The sequence below is a fragment of the Coenobita brevimanus genome, chromosome 77, assembly GCF_032717465.1.
Source record: "Coenobita brevimanus isolate Jiangsu-jjx chromosome 77, ASM3271746v2, whole genome shotgun sequence".
NCBI lineage: Eukaryota > Metazoa > Arthropoda > Malacostraca > Decapoda > Coenobitidae > Coenobita > Coenobita brevimanus.
The window spans coordinates 4087757-4105981 of NC_137030.1; the positions used below are offsets into that span (position 1 = coordinate 4087757).

At 44.4% G+C, this 18225-nt stretch overlaps 1 protein-coding gene across 2 annotated transcripts in view; it reads right to left on the bottom strand.

Moving 5' to 3' along the window:
* Window positions 1-18225, bottom strand: part of LOC145408529 (uncharacterized) — a 229125-nt gene that overhangs the window by 109571 nt on the left and 101329 nt on the right. The gene's annotated exons all lie outside the window — the stretch shown is intronic.

Here is an 18225-nt window from a genome sequence, read left to right on the forward strand (position 1 = left end):
GTTATTTCGTCCCTCAATCACCCAACCCTTTCCACTGCACCGCGGGAGAAAGGGAGGGAGGGAGGAGGTGGGAAGCAATGAAGGATATAATACAGGAAGGAAGAAAGGAAGGAAAGAGAGGGACGAGAAAGGGAAGGGTGGGGAAGAAAAGGGAAGGAGAGAAAAACAGATATAGGAAAAGAAGGAAGGACTGACTGATAGAGGAATGGAAGATGAAAAGGAAAGAAGGACGGAAAAAAATAAGTGAAGGAAACAAAAGACAGGCGGAAGGAAAGGAAAAAGGTTGAAAGGAAGTCGAGGAATGGAAGGAACGTGAGAGAAAATTAAATGTGAAGGAATGAAGGAAAATGAAGGAGTGAAGGAACATAGGATGTTAGTCCATATTGTCTAACCTGATACAATATTCTACTCACGGCCTGACCCCCAACCCCCCCTACCCACTCTCACTCTCTCTCTCTCTCTCTCTCTCTCTCCTAGTTTACCCTACCTCTTCCCTCTGTTTCCTTTCTTGTCATTCTTTCTGATCCTCTCTATTTCTTCCTATTTCACTCTCCCTACTTCCCTCCCTCCTTCTCTTGGTCTTTCTGCCTATCTATCTACCTGGCTATTTCTCCCTTTTATTCAAGCCTTCCTCCCTCTCTCTCCTCCATGCATTGTTCTATCTATCTATCTAGTTATTTCTCTTTTATCTATTCATTCCTCCCCTTCCTTCCAGCATCTCCATCTACCTTTCCGTCTGTACATCTCGTTTTCTCTCTCTCTCTCTCTCTCTTATTAAAACTTATTTACGATATAAGTGTGTCAGGCATTACGCAAGCTGACTACCTTTTGTTATGGTGACGCCAGCTTTTGACGTCATCGCCACAGTAATATGGTTACAAACAAAAGTATCATGACTCTCTCTCTCTCTCTCTCTCTCTCTCTCTCTCTCTCATTCAAAGTTCCAGCGATTTCTCCTTCAGTAGTTTTTCCAAGTTCGCCTCTTTCTCTCTCTCTCTCTCTCTCTCTCTCTCTCTCTCTCTCTCTTAAAGTCCCCCCCCCTTTCCTCTTCCAACCATCCTTCCTCTCACCCACCCATCCATCTTTCCTTCCTCATCTCCTCCCCTCACCTTCCCTTCCTAATTGCTCCATACCCCTCCCCCATTAACACAAATTCCCTCCATTAATCACCAAGAAAGAGGCAATTAGAGGGCATAATAATACACTTCGAACGGAAAGCGCAGATTACGATTTTGCGCACGAAAAAGTGGCGGGAGGAAAACACAACAACGCTTTCGGCGCAAGTTTCACCGCTCGGCTCCGTGCGTCGGCGGCCATATTGGACACCGAAGTCAAGAGTTACTCCTTATTTGTGTGTGTGTGTGTGTGTGTGTGTGTGTGTGTGTGTGTGTGTGTGTGTGTGTGTGTGTGTGTTTCTTTGCTAATGGGGAAAGGTGTTCTGGATTTTTTAAAAGATCCTAATACAGTACCAACACAAAATAACTCTCTCTCTCTCTCTCTCTCTCTCTCTCTCTCTCTCTCTCTCTCACACACACACACACACACACACACACACACACACACACACACAGTATCACAACACAAAATGCAACTCACAATCCACTATGCCCACAACACAACACACTCACCACATGCACTATATTATCACAACACATACAGTCCTTCAACACATCAACAAAAGACCTTCGGGAGCCACCAGTTAAAGTGTCCGATGTCCTAAGGTAAATAGGTCTAAGTATCATCAGGAAATATCCGAAACTCACAATACTCCTTTTGCTCTAACTTGGCCTAAAATTTCCATCTATCTTGAATGCTGGGTTGAAATAATAGATGAACACTAGAATATGATGCTAGTCACGAAGCAGTGCTATGGAAAGGATGTAGAACTGTAGTATTGTATCTTCTACCACTGAGCTACGTGAAATAAGCTGCAAAAAGACGAAAACCTGGGCCAAGTTAAGGAGAAAAAACTATAGCACTTACTGTACAATAATATCCTAAAGCAATGTTTTCCCCGGAAGAAAGACATGTGATATTCCCCCCCCCCAATCTCTCTCTCTCTCTCTCTCTCTCTCTCTCTCTCTCTCTCTCTCTCTCTCTCTCCTAACCTCATTACACACCTCTCTCTCTCTTTATTAACCCCAAAATACACCCTCTTACTAATACTTCCTGTTTATCTTTACTAATCTTATTACCTCTCTCTCTCTCTCTCTCTCTCTTCTTTTCCTTTATCATCGCCTATTTCTCTCTTTGACCTTCTCCTCCTCCCTCCCTCCCCCTCCCCCTTCACCTACTCCTCTCTTTCTTTCCCCATCATCTTTCTCCTCTCACATCCCCTCTCCTACTCCTCCTCTCTCATCTCTCCTTCCTCTTCCTCTCTCCTCTTCTCCCTTCCCCGTCCCCTCCCCTCGCCTCCAGACCAAACTTGGAGAACAAACACCATCCATAACAAGAATGCACAAACAACAACAATAAAACAAGCAAAACAAACAACAGCAGTGATGGTTAAAAAAAAAATAAAAAAATCAAGGCACATAGATAACAGAAATAATAAAAAACAATGAACAAAACAATCAACATGAAATACTGCAACATTTACCAATATATAATAATAATAATAATAATAATAATAACCTATTTATACCATGCGTCCTTCAATTACCTTTTTAAATAAAAGGAAAATTTATTACGTTATTACTACTACGACTACTACTACTACTACTGCTACTAGTACTACTGCTACTATATATATATATATTATTATTATCATCATTACTATTAGTAGTAGTGGGAGGAGGAGGAGTAGTTACAGTAGTAGTAGTAGATTCTTGCTACCTCCAGACGATTTCATTATTCAGGAAAGGTAACTCGTACTGAAGGGGTTAAGGAGGGCTGTATCTAACCCTTCCAATTCGAATCTCTCTCTCTCTCTCTCTCTCTCTCTCTCTCTCTCTCTCTCTCTCTCTCTCTCTCTCTCTCCTAAACTGAATAAAATCGTCTAGAAGCAGCAGGAATAAGAGAAAATACGTCATGGATCTGAAAGGGTTAGTTGACCAATAGCAAAGCTGGGGATTTGGAGCAGTTGGTGTGTCATTGGCTGCACCATTGTCTCTCTCTCCCTCCCTCTCTCTCTCTCTCTCTCTCTCTCTCTATTGATTTGTTTATTCTTTTTTTGCCATTCTCTCTCTCTCTCTCTCCCTCTCTCTCTCTCGCTTTATTGATCTGCCACTCTTTAATGAATCTCTTTCTTTATCTTTCTCCCTCCCTCATCGTTTCTACTCTTTTATTCCTTATCTGATGACTATGAGAGAGAGAGAGAGAGAGAGAGAGAGAGAGAGTTATGACAAAGGAAGAATAATTGCCTGGGATGAAAGAAGGACGGAAAGATGGCAAGAGGAAAATAATGAAAGAAGGAAGGAAGGAAGGGGGAAGGAAGGAAGGAAGGGGGAAGGAAGGAAGGATGGAAAGAGGGAAGGTCATAATTTAGGAGGAAAATTGAAATGAAGGAAAAATAAAAAATACTGAAGGAATGAAGGACAAATGAATACAAGTGAATGAACGAATGAAGGATGGAAACAAAATAAACAATGAATGAATGAAGGAAAGCAGGAAAGAGGGAAGGAAAGTTTAAATAACATTAACTGAATGAATGAAGGAAATAATGACGGAGGAATGCGGTGAAGGAGAGAGAAGGAAGGAGGAATGGAGTGAAGGAGAGGGAAAGATGGTGTGAAGGAGAGGGAAGGAAGGATGGGGTGAAGGAGAGGGAAGGAAGAATGGGGTGAAGGACAGGGAAGGAAGGAAGGATGGGCTTGAAGGAGGGATGGAAGGAAGGAAGGGGTGAAGGAGAGAAGGAAGAAACGATGGAGTGAAGGAGAGAAGGAAGGAAGAAACTATGGAGTGAAGGAGAGAAGGAAGGAAGAAACGATGGAGTGAAGGAGAGAAGGAAGGAAGAAACGATGGAGTGAAGGAGAGAAGGAAGGAAGAAACGATGGAGTGAAGGAGAGAAGGAAGGAAGAAACGATGGAGTGAAGGAGAGAAGGAAGGAAGGAACGATGGAGTGAAGGATAGGAAATGAAGGAAGGATGGGGTGGAGATGGAAGGAAGGATGGAAGGATGGAGTGAAGGACAGGGAAGGAAGGAAGGATGGGATGAAGGAGAGAATGAAGGAAGGAAGGAGGGAGGAGTGTGGAGGATAGAAAATATTGATTACTGGAGTCCTGCCTGCTCTTCCTTTCTCTCTCCCCCCTCCCTTCTTCCTTCCTTTATTTTCCTTCATGCCTTCATTCTCCTTCTTTCTCTCCTTCCACACTGACTCCTTTCACCCCGTTCCTCCTTTCCTTCCTTCCATTCATCCTTCCCGCCCTCCTTCACTCTGCTTTGCTCTTCCTCCCTCTCTCCCTTCCTTCTCTACATTTCCTTCCTCTCTTTGTACCCTTATTCTTGCCTTCCTCTCTACCTCTGTCTCTTCCCTCCTCCTTCCATCCCATTTCTTCCTTCTTTCCATCCGTCCCTCTACCCTTCCATCCATCCATATTTCTCTCCTTCATTCTCTCCCCCCCTCCTTCCTTTATTTATCCCTTCCATTACTGCATTGACAACCCCCCCCTCCTCTCTCTCTCTCTCTCTCTCTCTCTCTGTCTCAATCTAGTTTCACCCTTTTTTTTATCCTCCCTCCCTCCCTCTCTCTTTCTCTCTCGCAATATAGTTTCACCCTTTCTTCATCCTCCCCCTCCCCCCTTCCCTCTCCCCCTCCTCTCTCTCTCTCTCTCTCTCTCTCTCTCTCTCTCTCTCTCTAATTCAACCAAAACTAAAATATTAACTTTACATTCTGTTCTGCTGGAAAATACGGACCCATTTTAATTTTAGTTGTTGGCAGTTCGTGGATGAGAGGGAGAGAGAGAGAGAGAGAGAGAGAGAGAGAGGAGAATGGATCGGGAACTAAAAACTGTATGACGTCTATATAAGGATGGATGTGTGTGTGTGTGTGTGTGTGTGTGTGTGTGTGTGTGTGTGTGTGTGTGTGTGTGTGTGAGAGAGAGAGAGAGAGAGAGAGAGAATGGGTCGGGAACTAAATATGACGTCTATGTAAGGATGAATGAATATGAGAGAGAGAGAGAGAGAGAGAATTAATACAAAAGTTCAGTTTCATGTAATTCTCTTTATTCAGAACAGAATTTATGTGAGAGAGGTGATGGAGGACGGAGGGAGATGGGGGGAGGAGAAGGAAGAAGGGAAAGGGGAGGGGGAGGAGGAGGAGGAGGAGAGTGAGGGGCAGGGGGGAGGAGGGAAGAGGAGGGAGAGGGGGAGGGAGAGGAAGAAGAAAGGGGACTGAAGGAAAGGGAAAAGGGGGGGAGGAGAGGAGAAACTTAAGATGAACAGGGAAGGGATAGCGAGAGGGAGAGGGAGAGGGAGAGGGAGAGAGAGAGAGAGGGAGGGAGAGGGAGGGAGGGAGAGGGAGGGATGGAGCTGAGGTTGAGGTAAAAAGGATGGGAAGAGAGGAAGGAGGGAGGAAGAGAGAGGGAAAAAGGAGCGGAAAGGGAGGAAAAACAGGAGGGAGGAAGTGAGTAAGGAAGGAAAGAAGAGAGGCAAGGGATGATGGAGAGGAAGGGGAAGAAGGAGGGGAAGAGGAGAAGGGAAAAAGAACTTGGAGTGAGACGAAGAGAGGAAAGAATGGAGAGAGAAACAAATAAAGGAAGAGGAGAAGAGGAGGAAATGGCGAGGGGAAGGAGGAGGAGGAGGAAAGAGAGATCGATATAATTAGAGAGAGGGGGGGGGGAAGAAGTTGGAATGGAATCGAGTGAGCTGAACTCTCAATTGAATTCGTCTTCTCTCTCTCTCTCTCTCTCTCTCTCTCTCTCTCTCTCTCTCTCTCAAACATTACCTACCCACCCCTTTCTTTCCTACCTACCTACCTACCTGTGTCTTCTTACCTAAACTTCCTATCTCCTTTTCTACCTTCATTCCTGCCTCCCTTCCTACCTACGTCTCTTTCTTCCTGCCTACTTATCCTTCTTCCTGTTTGTTTACCTGCCTACCCACCTTCCTGCCTGCCTGCCTGCCTCTCCATCTTTCTTCCTGCCTGCCTGCTAACCTCATTATCCCGCTGTGCCTCTCTTCTTGTTTGTCTTTCTTATGCTGCTCTGTGTACCTGCCTCACCCCACCACACTCTGCCTCGACCTGCCTCACCCCACCACACTCTGCCTCACCATCTTCACCTGCCTCACCCCACCTCACCTCCATCTCATCTGCCTCACCCCACCTCCACCTGCCTCACCCCAGCCCACCTCCATCTCACCTGCCTCACCTCACCTCACCCTCCCTTACTGCCTGCCTCTCCCTCTTACTCTCTGCATGCCTGCCTCATTTCATGCATACTTACCTACATCACTTCCCACCTACCAACCCACCACCCCTACCGTCCTTTTCACTGCCTAACTACCAATCTACCTTACCTACCAGCTGCCTCACTGCCTACCAATCTACCTTACTCAACACCTACATCACTGCCTAACTACCTGCCTTACTACACGTTTACCTACCTCTGTGCCTACCTGCTTATCTGTCTACCTACCTCCACCTTACCTCCCTAAATCCCTACCTACTTACCTACTCACTGCTTACCTCTTAAACTTCCTCCTGACCTGTCTACCTACCTACCTAACTCTCATTCTGCCTACCAACCGCACTTCCTGTTTACCTACCGGTACCTATCTTCGCTGCCTACTCCTTCCTACCAACATTCCCTTTTACCTTTCTACTTACCTACTTGCCTACATTCCTTCCTTGCTAGTCTACCTACGCAATTACCTACATCCCTTCCTACCTACCGAGATAACTACCTACATTTTAGCCACCTGTCAAAATACTTACATTCTACTTGCATTCTTACCTACCTACCTACCCACACTCCTTCATTCCCATCTACTCCTTCATTCCCATCTACCTACCTACTTTCCTACCTACATATCTACCTCGTCTGGCACATTGATCTACACTTAACTACCTAATTTCAAGAAGAACGTCTCAGAAATGACTCAAGAATTTATCAAAGAAAATACTTGACTAACTTACTGTATTTATTTTATTAGTTTTATTGATTTTTGAACTTATTTCTTTTTTATAGACTCTCTCTCTCTCTCTCTCTCTCTCTCTCATTCTCTCTCTCTACTGATTAGGAAACATTTTAATTTTACTTTAGTTAGGGAGGGTTGAACTTGAAATGTGGAGTGCAAATACCCAAGACTATTTCCACGTGACGATATGTTTGTCTGTCTGCCTGTTTGTTTTCCTTCCTGTCTCCCTTCCTATTTACCTGCATGCTTGCCTACCTACCTTCCTGCCTACCAAATTACTCTTATCTACCTGCCTACCTACCAGTCAACCTACCTACCTACCTACCTGTCAGCTTATCTACCTCCATACTTAACCTACCTTCCTAGACCCCTGCTTACCTGTCTACCTCCCTACCTGTTCGTCCCCCAGCCTGCTTCCCTGCCTGCCTGCTTAAATATTCATGTCTCTCGGAGCTACCACCTTATATTGCTTTTTATCTCGTCCGTCATCCATCATTTTAGTTTTCCCTCCCTCCCCTCCTTCCTTCAACCCTCCCTCCCTTCCTTACTTCCTCCTTCCTTCCGTCAATCCTCCCTTCCATCTTTCCTTCAACCCTCCCTCCCTTCCTTACTTCCTTCAACCCTCCCTTCCGTTCTTCCTTCAACCCTTCCTTTCTTCCTTCAACCCTTCCCCCCCCTTTTTTCCTTCAACCCTCTTTTCCTTCTCGCCTTCAACCCTTCCCCCCTCCCTTCCTTCCTTCAACTCTCCCTCCCTTCGTTTCTGCCTCTTTCCTTCCTTCAACTCTCCCTCCCTTCGTTTCTGCCTCTTTCCTTCCTTCAACTCTCCCTCCCTTCGTTTCTGCCTCTTTCCTTCCTTCAACCCTCCCTTCCTTCCACCTTCTTTTCATCTTGTTTCGTCACTCAGATTTTCCTTACTTCCTCTACCCTTTCTCACCCTTTCCTTCACCTCGTTTCTTAATTCATTCTTTTTATCCCTCCTTTCCCTCCATCCTTCTTCCTCCCTTTCAACTCTTTTCATCATCCATTTTACTTCCTCCTTTCCTTCCTTCCTTCCTTCCCTTAATCCCGTTTCTTCACATTTTTATCATTTTTGTCCTTCTTTCTCTCTTTCATAAGTTCCTTCTACATCTTTTCATTCATTCATCCATTCTTTCATTTCACACCTCTTCCTTCTTTAATCCTTTCTCCAACTCCTCCTTTCTTTCATCTCTCTTCCTTCATCCCTCCTTCATTGTTCGGTTACTTCACTTCTCTCCTTCTTCCTTCTCTCTCTCTCTCTCTCTCAGCAGGATAACCTACAAGTGTCTAAGTTTACTCGCCTACCTACACTACCTACCTACCTACTTATCTACCTACCTGTCTTCCTACTTATTTACCCTACCAGTACCTGCTTACTTACCTACTTACGTACTTAATCTACCTACCAACCAACCAACGAACCTACTGGCCTACCTACCAGTCAAGAAACCTACCTACCAGCCAACCATCCAGCCTATTTACCTGACTACCAACTTACCTACCTACCTACCTACTTAACGAGAAGGTCCAAGATATATGCCTAACCATTATACCAAGCCTCCTTATATACTCTCTCTCTCACTCTCTCTCTCTCAAATCACCGTCCTTTCCTCCCCTTTCATTTGACCCTTTCCTTCCTCCCTCCGTGTCCCCCCTCCTTCGTAATCCTCCCTCCTTCCTCCTCTTAATCCTTCCCTCCCTCCCTCCCTCCTTTCATCCCTTCCTTATTTCTCACATCTCACTTTTCTTCCCCCCCCCTTCTCTCTCTCTCTCCTTAATTCTTCTTTCCTTCTCTCCTTTTTCTCTCCTTCCTTCACTTTCTTCCTTTCCTGAATCAGTACTCCTCCTTCCTTCTCCCGTCCCTTTCTCTTTGCTTACTTCCTTCAACCCTTAATCCCTCTTCTTACTATTCTATTTTCCCTCCCTCTCTACCTCCTTCTCTCTCTTCATTTCTCCTTTTCTGTTTCCCCCTCTCCATCCCTGCTTCCTCTTTCTTTCCTCCTCTCTCTCCATTCCTCCTCTCTATTGCTTTCTCTCCTTCCCTCCTTCCTGTCCAGTCCTACCCTACTTCCTTCGCTCTCTCTCTCCCTCTCTCTCTCATTCCGTCCGTCCACTGCCATCCCTCACTACCTTCTCTCCCTCCCCTCCTTCCTACCTTCTTTTCTCTCCTTATTTTCTCCTTCTCTTCCCATCCATTCCTCCCTCTCTTATCTCCTTCTCCTGTTTCCTCCCTTTCCTCTTATATCTTTGCTCCCTTTTTCTCTCTCCTTCTTCTCCTCCTTTATTAAATTACAGAATCCTTCCTACCTTCCTTCCCTTTTATTTCCTTCTCTCCTTAGCTCTCTGTACTTCCTTCGTTTTTCCTTCATTTCTTCCTCCTTCTTATTTTTCTCTCCCCCTCTTTCCTTTCCTCCCTGGCTCCTTTTCGCCTTCCCTACCTCCTTCCTTCTCTCCTTCTCCCTTCCCTTCCCTCAACTTCTCTTTCCTTTCTTAGCTCCCTCCCTCCCACCTTCCTTGCTTCCTTCCATCCCTCCTTCCTTCTTTTCCTTCCACTTCTTTCTCTTCCTTCTTTTATCTCCACTTTCTTCTCTCCTGCCCTCCCCCCTTCCTTCTCTCCATTATTCCCTCCCACCTTCCTCCTTCCCTCCATCATTCCCTCCCACTTTCCTCCTTCTCTCCATTATTCCCTCCCACTTTCCTCCTTCCCTCCCTCTTTCCTCCTTCTCTCCTTTCCTCCGTCGGTAAGCAGGTCAGGAGGACGTAAGAAGATACTAGCTCCTTAATTCCTCCCCAAACACCTGCAATAAGTACTCTCTCTCTCTCTCTCTCTCTCTCTCTCTCTCTCTCTCTCTCTCTCTCTCCAGCTTGCCTATTTTACATGAAACCCCAGTTCTTCATTTTTATCATTTCTCTCTCTCTCTCTCTCTCTCATTAAATACCGAAGAGGCCTTAACGTCGATCCTTATTCTTTTCTTTCTTTCTCATTGGCCTCCTCCTTTCCTTCCCTCCACCCTCTCCTTCCTTCCTTCCTTCTTTCCTCCCTCCCTCCCTCTCTCTCTATCCTTCTTTCACTCTCTTCTTCCTCCCTCCCTCCCTTACCTTCCTTCCTCCCTCCCTTTCCTTCCCTTCTTCCTTTCTTCCTTCCTTCTTTCTTCTCCCTTCCTACTTCATTAATAATCTTTCCTTTCTTCCCTCCTTCTATGCTTCTTTCCTTCATTCTTTCTCCTTCCATCCTTCTTTCAATTATTTTTCTTCCTTTTTCTTGTTCATTTCATTCTTTTATATTTTTCCATTCTCTGTTGTTTCCCATTCTTTCCCGTTTTCTTCGATTTTAATAACTACCTTCCTTTCTTGCCTTCCTTCCTTCTTTCATTCATTCATTTTCATTTCTTCCTTCCTTCCCTTTCATTCCTTCCTTCCCTTCCCTTTACTTCCTTCCTTCATCTTTCACTTATTTCTTCCTTCCGGCTTTCCCCGTCTCTCTCTTCTCTTCTTCTCTCACCTTCCTTCCTCCCTATCTTTTCTTCCCTTTTCTTTCTCTCATTCCTTCTTTCACTCTTACCTCCCTTTCTTCCTCCTTTCCTCAATGCTTCCTCTGTTTCCTCCTCTTCTCTCTCATATCTATCTTTCTTCCTACTTTCCATTTTTTCCTTACAACTCCTCCTTCCTTCCTTCTCTCCCTCCCTCCTTCCTTCACCCCTTCCCATCCTAAAAGCTGTACCTACTACTGACCAGCTTTTATAGTCTATAAAAGGAGAGAGAGAGAGAGAGAGAGAGAAAGGCATCACGATTTTCCCTACTACATGATAATTTTAGTTCTATACGTCACTAAAATCTGAGAGAGAGAGAGAGAGAGAGAGAGAGAGAGAGAGAGAGAGAGAAAAAAAAAAAAAGAGAGAGAGAGAGAGAATGGGGATGTCATAATTAAAAAAAAAAAAAAAAAAAAAAACACCATCAAAACACGTACATATAAAAACACACGGACACACAGACAGATAGATAAATAGCAAGAGACATACAGACAGACAGATGAATAGATATAAGACTCCAGACAGATAGATAGAAGGATAGATAGAGTCATCAGTGGCTGTATCACCTTACTGTATCGATCTGACTATAATTTCTCTCTACCCCTCTTGTTTCCCCCCCCTCTCTCTCTAATCTTCCTTCCTTTCCCCACTCTCCCTCACCTTTCTTTCCCATTTACTTTCTCTCTCTCTCTCTCTCTCTCTCTCTTTAACCTTCCTTTCTCAATTTTCCCTCACCTTTTTTTCCCTCTTACACTCTCTCTCTCTCTTTCTCTCAACCTTCCTTTCCCCATTCTCCCTCACCTTTCTTTCCCTTTTACTCTCTCTCTCAAGCTTCTTTCCCCTCTCCATTCTCCCTCACCTTTATTTCCCTGTCTCCATTTTTCCTTCCCCCTTTCTCTCCCCCTGTCATTACCTCACCTCATTTTCCCTCACCCCTCCCTCCTTCTCTCCCTCAATCACCTCGTTTCCCTCCCCTCTCACCTCCCCTCACCCCTCCTTCATTCTCTCCACTGAACTCTTTTTCTCCCTCTTCTCCTTCTCTGACCTGTCCTCTCTCTCTCTCTCTCCCAATTTTCCATTTTTTTCAACTTCCTCTCTCTCTCTCTCTCTCTCTCTCTCTCTCTCTCTCTCTCTCTCTCTCTCTCTCTATCTATCTATCTATCTATCTCTGTCTGTCTATTTATATATCTATCAGTCTTTATTTTAAATTTTTTGCAATTATAGAAAAGCATATAAATTACAAGGCGACATAAGACACAATGAAAACTTGCTATAGATGCGTTTAGCCTGCATGCCACATTATAGAGTGCATCCAGCATACAGAAATACTATCTATCTATCTATCTATTGCCAGCTGCCCTTCAGAAACCGTAATACATAAATACACAGATGCCAAACACATTAAATCATACGCGTCACAAATAATTATATGGAAATTTTGGCCTTGTTATATCTTGGCTCTTTCTGTGTACACTCCTATTATTGCCCTGGCGCTGGAGAGGGATACCTTCACGTGGTGGCACTGATATAACTGGGCGGCTCCACTGCCCAGTTACACAAACATCCCTCAGTTTCCCTCCCTATCCCCCTACAGGAAGATGGTGGACTGGAACTACTACTATTAATACAACAACAACAACTACTACTACTACTACTTCTATCACTACAACAAATACTACTATATATTACTCTAACAACAACTACTACTACTATTACCGCAACAACTACTACTACTATTACTACAACAAAAACTACTACCACTACTATTACTACAACAGCAACTACTACTACTATTACTACAACAGCAACTACTACTACTATTACTACAACAGCTACTATTACGACTAGTACTACAACTACTACCACCACTACTATTAATACCGGTACCATATACACACTCTTTCACTAGCACAGTCACTCTAACAATCTAACAACACATATTTCCACATACACTTTCCCACGCTACACTCCCAAAGCCTTCCACACCTGTACCCAAGCGTGAGACACCGGCTGGGGGCGGGTCAGTTCCCCCCTCCCCCCCCCAAAAAAAAAGGTGTTCTCAGGTTCCTACGACTTACCTGCCATTCAGAAACCGTAAAACATAAATTGAAAAAAAAGAAAAAAAAATCGATATAGCTGACCGGCCATTTAAGGCGTCTGTGAGCCGACCGATACGGATTAGGCTTTTCAAATATACTCTTTTCACCTTAACCTGGCCCAGATTTTCGTCCTTTTGCTGCTTATTCCACGCAACCCAACGGCAGGAAAAGATAAGGCTACGGCTCTACATCCTTTCCATGGCACTTCTTCGTGACTAGCCCTACATCCTTTCCATGGCACTTCTTCGTGACTAGCCCTAAATTCTAGTGTTTAGCATGCAAGACGGAGAGACACGCCTGGTAATTTTTGGCCAAGTGAAATTAAAATGAGTATAACAGGTCTGATCACACTGACGAACCGCTGAGTCTGTGTTGTCTATGTATCTCTTTTTCTTCATTTTTCTTCTTCCCTTTTCTTCATTTTTCTTTTTCCTTTTTCCTCCTCCTTTTCTAGACTTAATCTCCTCATAATATCAAGGGCAGACCACCTCCTAAGGACCGCCAAGTCTGTGTGATCTGTGTAACTCCCTTGCTTCTCACCTCTCCCTTCCTCGGCCTAATCTCCCTTCTCCCTTCGCGATATATGGCCAGGTTAAATCCTTTCATCCTCTCCCCTTTCCTCTCCTCCCCTGTCTCTCCCCTTCCCCTACCCATCACCTTTTCCCCTTCTCTTCCCCTCCCTTTCCTCTACCTATCACCTTCTTCTCCCTTCTCAACCCCTCCCTTTCCTCCCCTTCTCCCCTCCACTCCCTTCCCCTCTCCTCACCTCCCCTCCTTTTCCTCCTCTTCTCCCCTCCATTCCCTTCCCCTCTCCTCTCCCTTCCCTCCCCTATCATCACGATATATGGACCTGTTTAATCCTCTCTCTCTCTCTCTCTCTCTCTCTACCATCACGATATATGGACCTGTTTAATCCTCTCTCTCTCTCTCTCTCTCTCTCTCTACCATCACGATATATGGACCTGTTTAATCCTCTCTCTCTCTCTCTCTCTCTCTCTACCATCACGATATATGGACCTGTTTAATCCTCTCTCTCTCTCTCTCTCTCTCTCTCTCTCTACCATCACGATATATGGACCTGTTTAATCCTCTCTCTCTCTCTCTCTCTCTCTCTCTCTCTCTCTCTCTCTCTACCATCACGATATATTGACCTGTTTAATCCTCTCTCTCTCTCTCTCTCTCTCTCTCTCTCTCTACCATCACGATATATGGACATGTTTAATCCTCTCTCTCTCTCTCTCTCTCTCTCCTCTCTTCCCTCCCTTTCACCTTCCATTTTCCATTCCTCATCTATCTCCCCCCCCCCGACCTTTTCTCCCTCACTTCCGTCTTCTCTCCCTTTCACCTTCCACCTCTTCCATTCCTCCTCCTCCTCCTCCTCCTCTCTCTCTCTCTCTCTCTCTCTCTCTCTCTCTCTCTCTCCCCTTCCGTGACGAGGTATGGGGTTGCCAAGTAGTGAATAACACAATGGGGAAATAAATGTTTTTTACCCTCTCTCTCTCCCCGGAGCCAATCAACAACCTACCTACCTACCTACTAACCAATCTACTTACACTTTATACCTGCCTACTTACCTACCTACTAACCAATCTACTTACACTTTATACCTGCCTACTTACCTACCTACTAACCAATCTACTTACACTTTATACCTGCCTACTTACCTACCTACTAACCAATCTACTTACACTTTATACCTGCCTACTTACCTACCTACTAACCAATCTACTTACACTTTACCCTGCCTACTAACCATTCTACGTACACCTTATCCCTGCCTACTTACCTACCTACTACCTATCTACTAAACCAACCTAGTACCTACCTACTAACCAATTAACTTACATCTACTAACTTGTTTACCTACACATTCCCTACTGACCTACCAACCTACTAGAGATACTGTACTTATTTATCTATTTACATCTATCTACTAACCAATGTACTTACGCCTATCTGTATTCTTCAGACCTACCTACAAGAGGCTTGTTGATTCCCTACCTACCTACCTGCTGACCATTACCCTACCTACCTACCTACTTACTAAATACTGAATCTAGTCTACCTACTTACCTATACCGTACCTACCTACCTAACTACTACCTTAAATCTACCTACCAACCTAGTGACTACTTACTTGCCTACTGACCTACCTACACACCTACCTACTACCCCACCTACCTCCGTTTTAATTAACTACCTGCCTCCCTCTATCCCTAAATGGCTTCCTTAATACCTACCTACCTACCTCCTTACCTACTTACATGTCCTACCTACGAACACTTCTACTAACCTACCAACCTCCTTAATACCCACCTACTTACCTATCAACCTAAATACATATCTACCTTCTTTCCTACTTACGTTTCCTACCTACCAGCACTTCTACTAACCAACCAATCTTCCTTAATGCCATCTACCTGCCTACCTCCTTTCCTACTTACATTGCTTCCTATCAGCCTTCTTCAATACCCATCTACTTACCTACCTACAGTACCTATCAACCTACCTACCCCCTTTCCTACTTACATTTCCTATCTACCTACCTACCTACCTCCTTTCCTACTTACATTTCCTATCTACCTACCTACCTCCTTTCCTACTTACATTTCCTATCTACCAACACCTACTAACCAACCAATCGTTCCTCATTTTCGTCCTGCTCTACAACCCTTCCATTGCACTTCTTCGTGACTAGCATCATATTTCGGAGCTCATCTCATACAACTCAGCAATCACGACGGAGAGATAATCAGTTTTATGACAAGTAACAGTTTCTTCTTCCCTCCCTTCTTCCCTCTCCTTTCTTCCTTCTTCCTCCCCTTCTTCCTTTTTCCCTCCCTCCCTCTCCTTATTCCCTCCCTTCTTCATCTCTCTCCTTCCCCTCCCTTCTTCCCTTCATTCCTCTCCTTTCTTCCTTCTTCCCTCCCTCCCTCTCCTCATTCTCTCCCCTCTTCCTTCACCTCTCTCCTTCCCTCCCTCCTTTCCAACTAATCCATTATATCCACTCTCACATTCTCCCACCTTTACCCACCTGTGAATAAAAATAAATAAAAAATAAATAAAAAACTACACTTCCATTTTCTCACCTCTACCTACCTGTGAATAAAAAAATATAAAAAAATAACTACACTCCCATTCTCTCACCTCTTCCTACCTATGAACAAAAAAAATAAAAATAAAAATAACTACACCCATTCTTTCAATAAATAAAAAATAAATAAAAAACTACACTCCCATTCTCTCACCTCTACCTACCTGTGAATAAAAAAATAAAAAAATAAATAACTACACTCCCATTCTCTCACCTCTACCTACCTGTGAATAAAAATAATACCTACAATTCTACACCGTCATTCTCTAACATCATCCTACCTGTGAATAAAAACTAATCTACACTTCTACACTTTCATTCTCTCACCTCTTCCTATCTGTGAGTAAAAATAATACCTACACTTTTACACCCCCATTTTCTCACCTTTTCCTACCTGTGAATAAAAAGTACACTAACTACACTCACATCTCCGACCTCTACCTGCCTGTGAATGAAAAAATACCTACACTTCTACACCTCCACTCTCTCACCTCTGCCCACCTGTGTACCGCTGCCTGCTCAGCGAGTCACGTTCCCATTTACCTGAGTCAATAATGCTATGTGGTGACCCCGATGTGACATGTAAATGCTGACCTTCCGCGGGTCATCACCTTTGCCCTCTCAATCTCTCCACTCCCTCCCTCCCTTCTTCACCTTCTTTCATCCTTCCTCCGCCTCTCCTCCTTTTCTTTCATCCCTCCCTCCTTTCCTATTCATGTTTCTCTCTTTTCTTTGCCTTTTCACTCTCTCCCATCTTCCTTCCATTATTACTTCCCTCCCCCTTCCTCCTTTCTTCCCTCCGTCACCTCTCCTTTCCTCTCCGTGTTTCACTATTCTTTGCCCTCCCATTCTCTCCATTCCCTCACCCTCTCCCTCCCTCTCTCACCTCCTCCCCACTTTCTTTCCTCCCTCCTTGCTTTTGTCTCTTCTTTCCTAGGCATGTTTCTCTCTTCTTTATCCTCTCACTCTCCATTCCCTCCCTTCTTACCTCCCTCCCTACTTTCCTATTCATGTTCCCGTGCTTCTTCTTACTTCTTCCCTCCTTCCCTCTCTTCCTCCCCCCCCCCTTCTTCCTTCACTTCTCTCGTTCCCTCCCTTCTTTCCCGTCTCCTCTGCATACTTCCATCCTTTCTTCCCTTCGTCCTTCCTCTTTCTTTTCGTTTCCCTCTTTACTCTCCCTTCCTTCTTCATTCTTCCATCCATCCCTCCTTCCTTCATTTATTTCCTTCCCTTCCTCCCTCCTTCTTTCTTTATTCTCTTTATGCTCTCCTCTCTTTCTCTCCATGATACCCACTTTCTTTTCATGTTTCATCCTCTCTCTCTCATTCATTCCCTCCTCCCTCCCCACTTCCATCAATTTCAATCTCCATTATCAGCGACTTCCCTCTCTCTTACCCCTCTCCCCCCTCCCCCCCCGAATAAGTGCAATGGGGTGAGGGGGTTCTCTCCTCACCCCATCAGTACGATGACCTCTTTTCCAGCCTGACCCATGCTACCCCCAGACGATTTTCTTCAGCTTAATAAAACCTGTCGTTGTGAAATGGCGAGAAGTTTTAATATCTGGAGTTCCATGACTATTTTCTCCCTAGTCTAAAAAAAAATAAAAAATAAAAAAAATAAAAGGTACAGAATTTGTCCTCTGCACCTCCATATAAACGTCATCCATCCACATACATACATAAATACGTACATAAATACATACATACATACAAACATACATACACACATACATAAGTACGTAAATGCATAAAAAAAAATAATAAGATCCTTTTGCGATTCCTTAGCTTCATCTTGCATACCTGGCCTTGTTTCACCTTTACCATATCCAGCCACCTTCTTGGCCTACCACGCCTCCTCCCACACTCACTCACATAAACCCTTTCACCTCAACTACAGCCTGCAATACACCAGGTTCAAGCGTAGATGAGACTGGGGGTTGCAACTACTACTACTATTATCACTACTACTACTACCACCACCAATACTATTACTGCTACCATTACTACTACCACCACCACTACTACTACTACTACCTTGTACAGTACATAGCCATACCATCTTAGCACGCTCTTCTCCCTCCTTCCCCAGTATTCAGATTTCTCATTCTCCTTTCCGTCTAAATATCGTATATCCTTCATATTCTATAGCCTTCCCTTTTTCATCTATTTTCTTCATTTATCTACTGCCTCTCTGGAAGTAGGCAGGCCATCTACTCTTAAACTCGGACCTCTCTCTCTCTCTCTCTCTCTATGGCATCATACGTTATAGTGGCAAAAAATAAGTGAAATAAAATGGTGTACATCCTTTTCCAAGCATCACGTGAGAGAGAATTAATAGAGTCCCTAGATGTGTGTGTGTGTGTGTGTGTGTGTGTGTGTGTGTGTGTGTGTGTGTGTGTGTGTGTGTG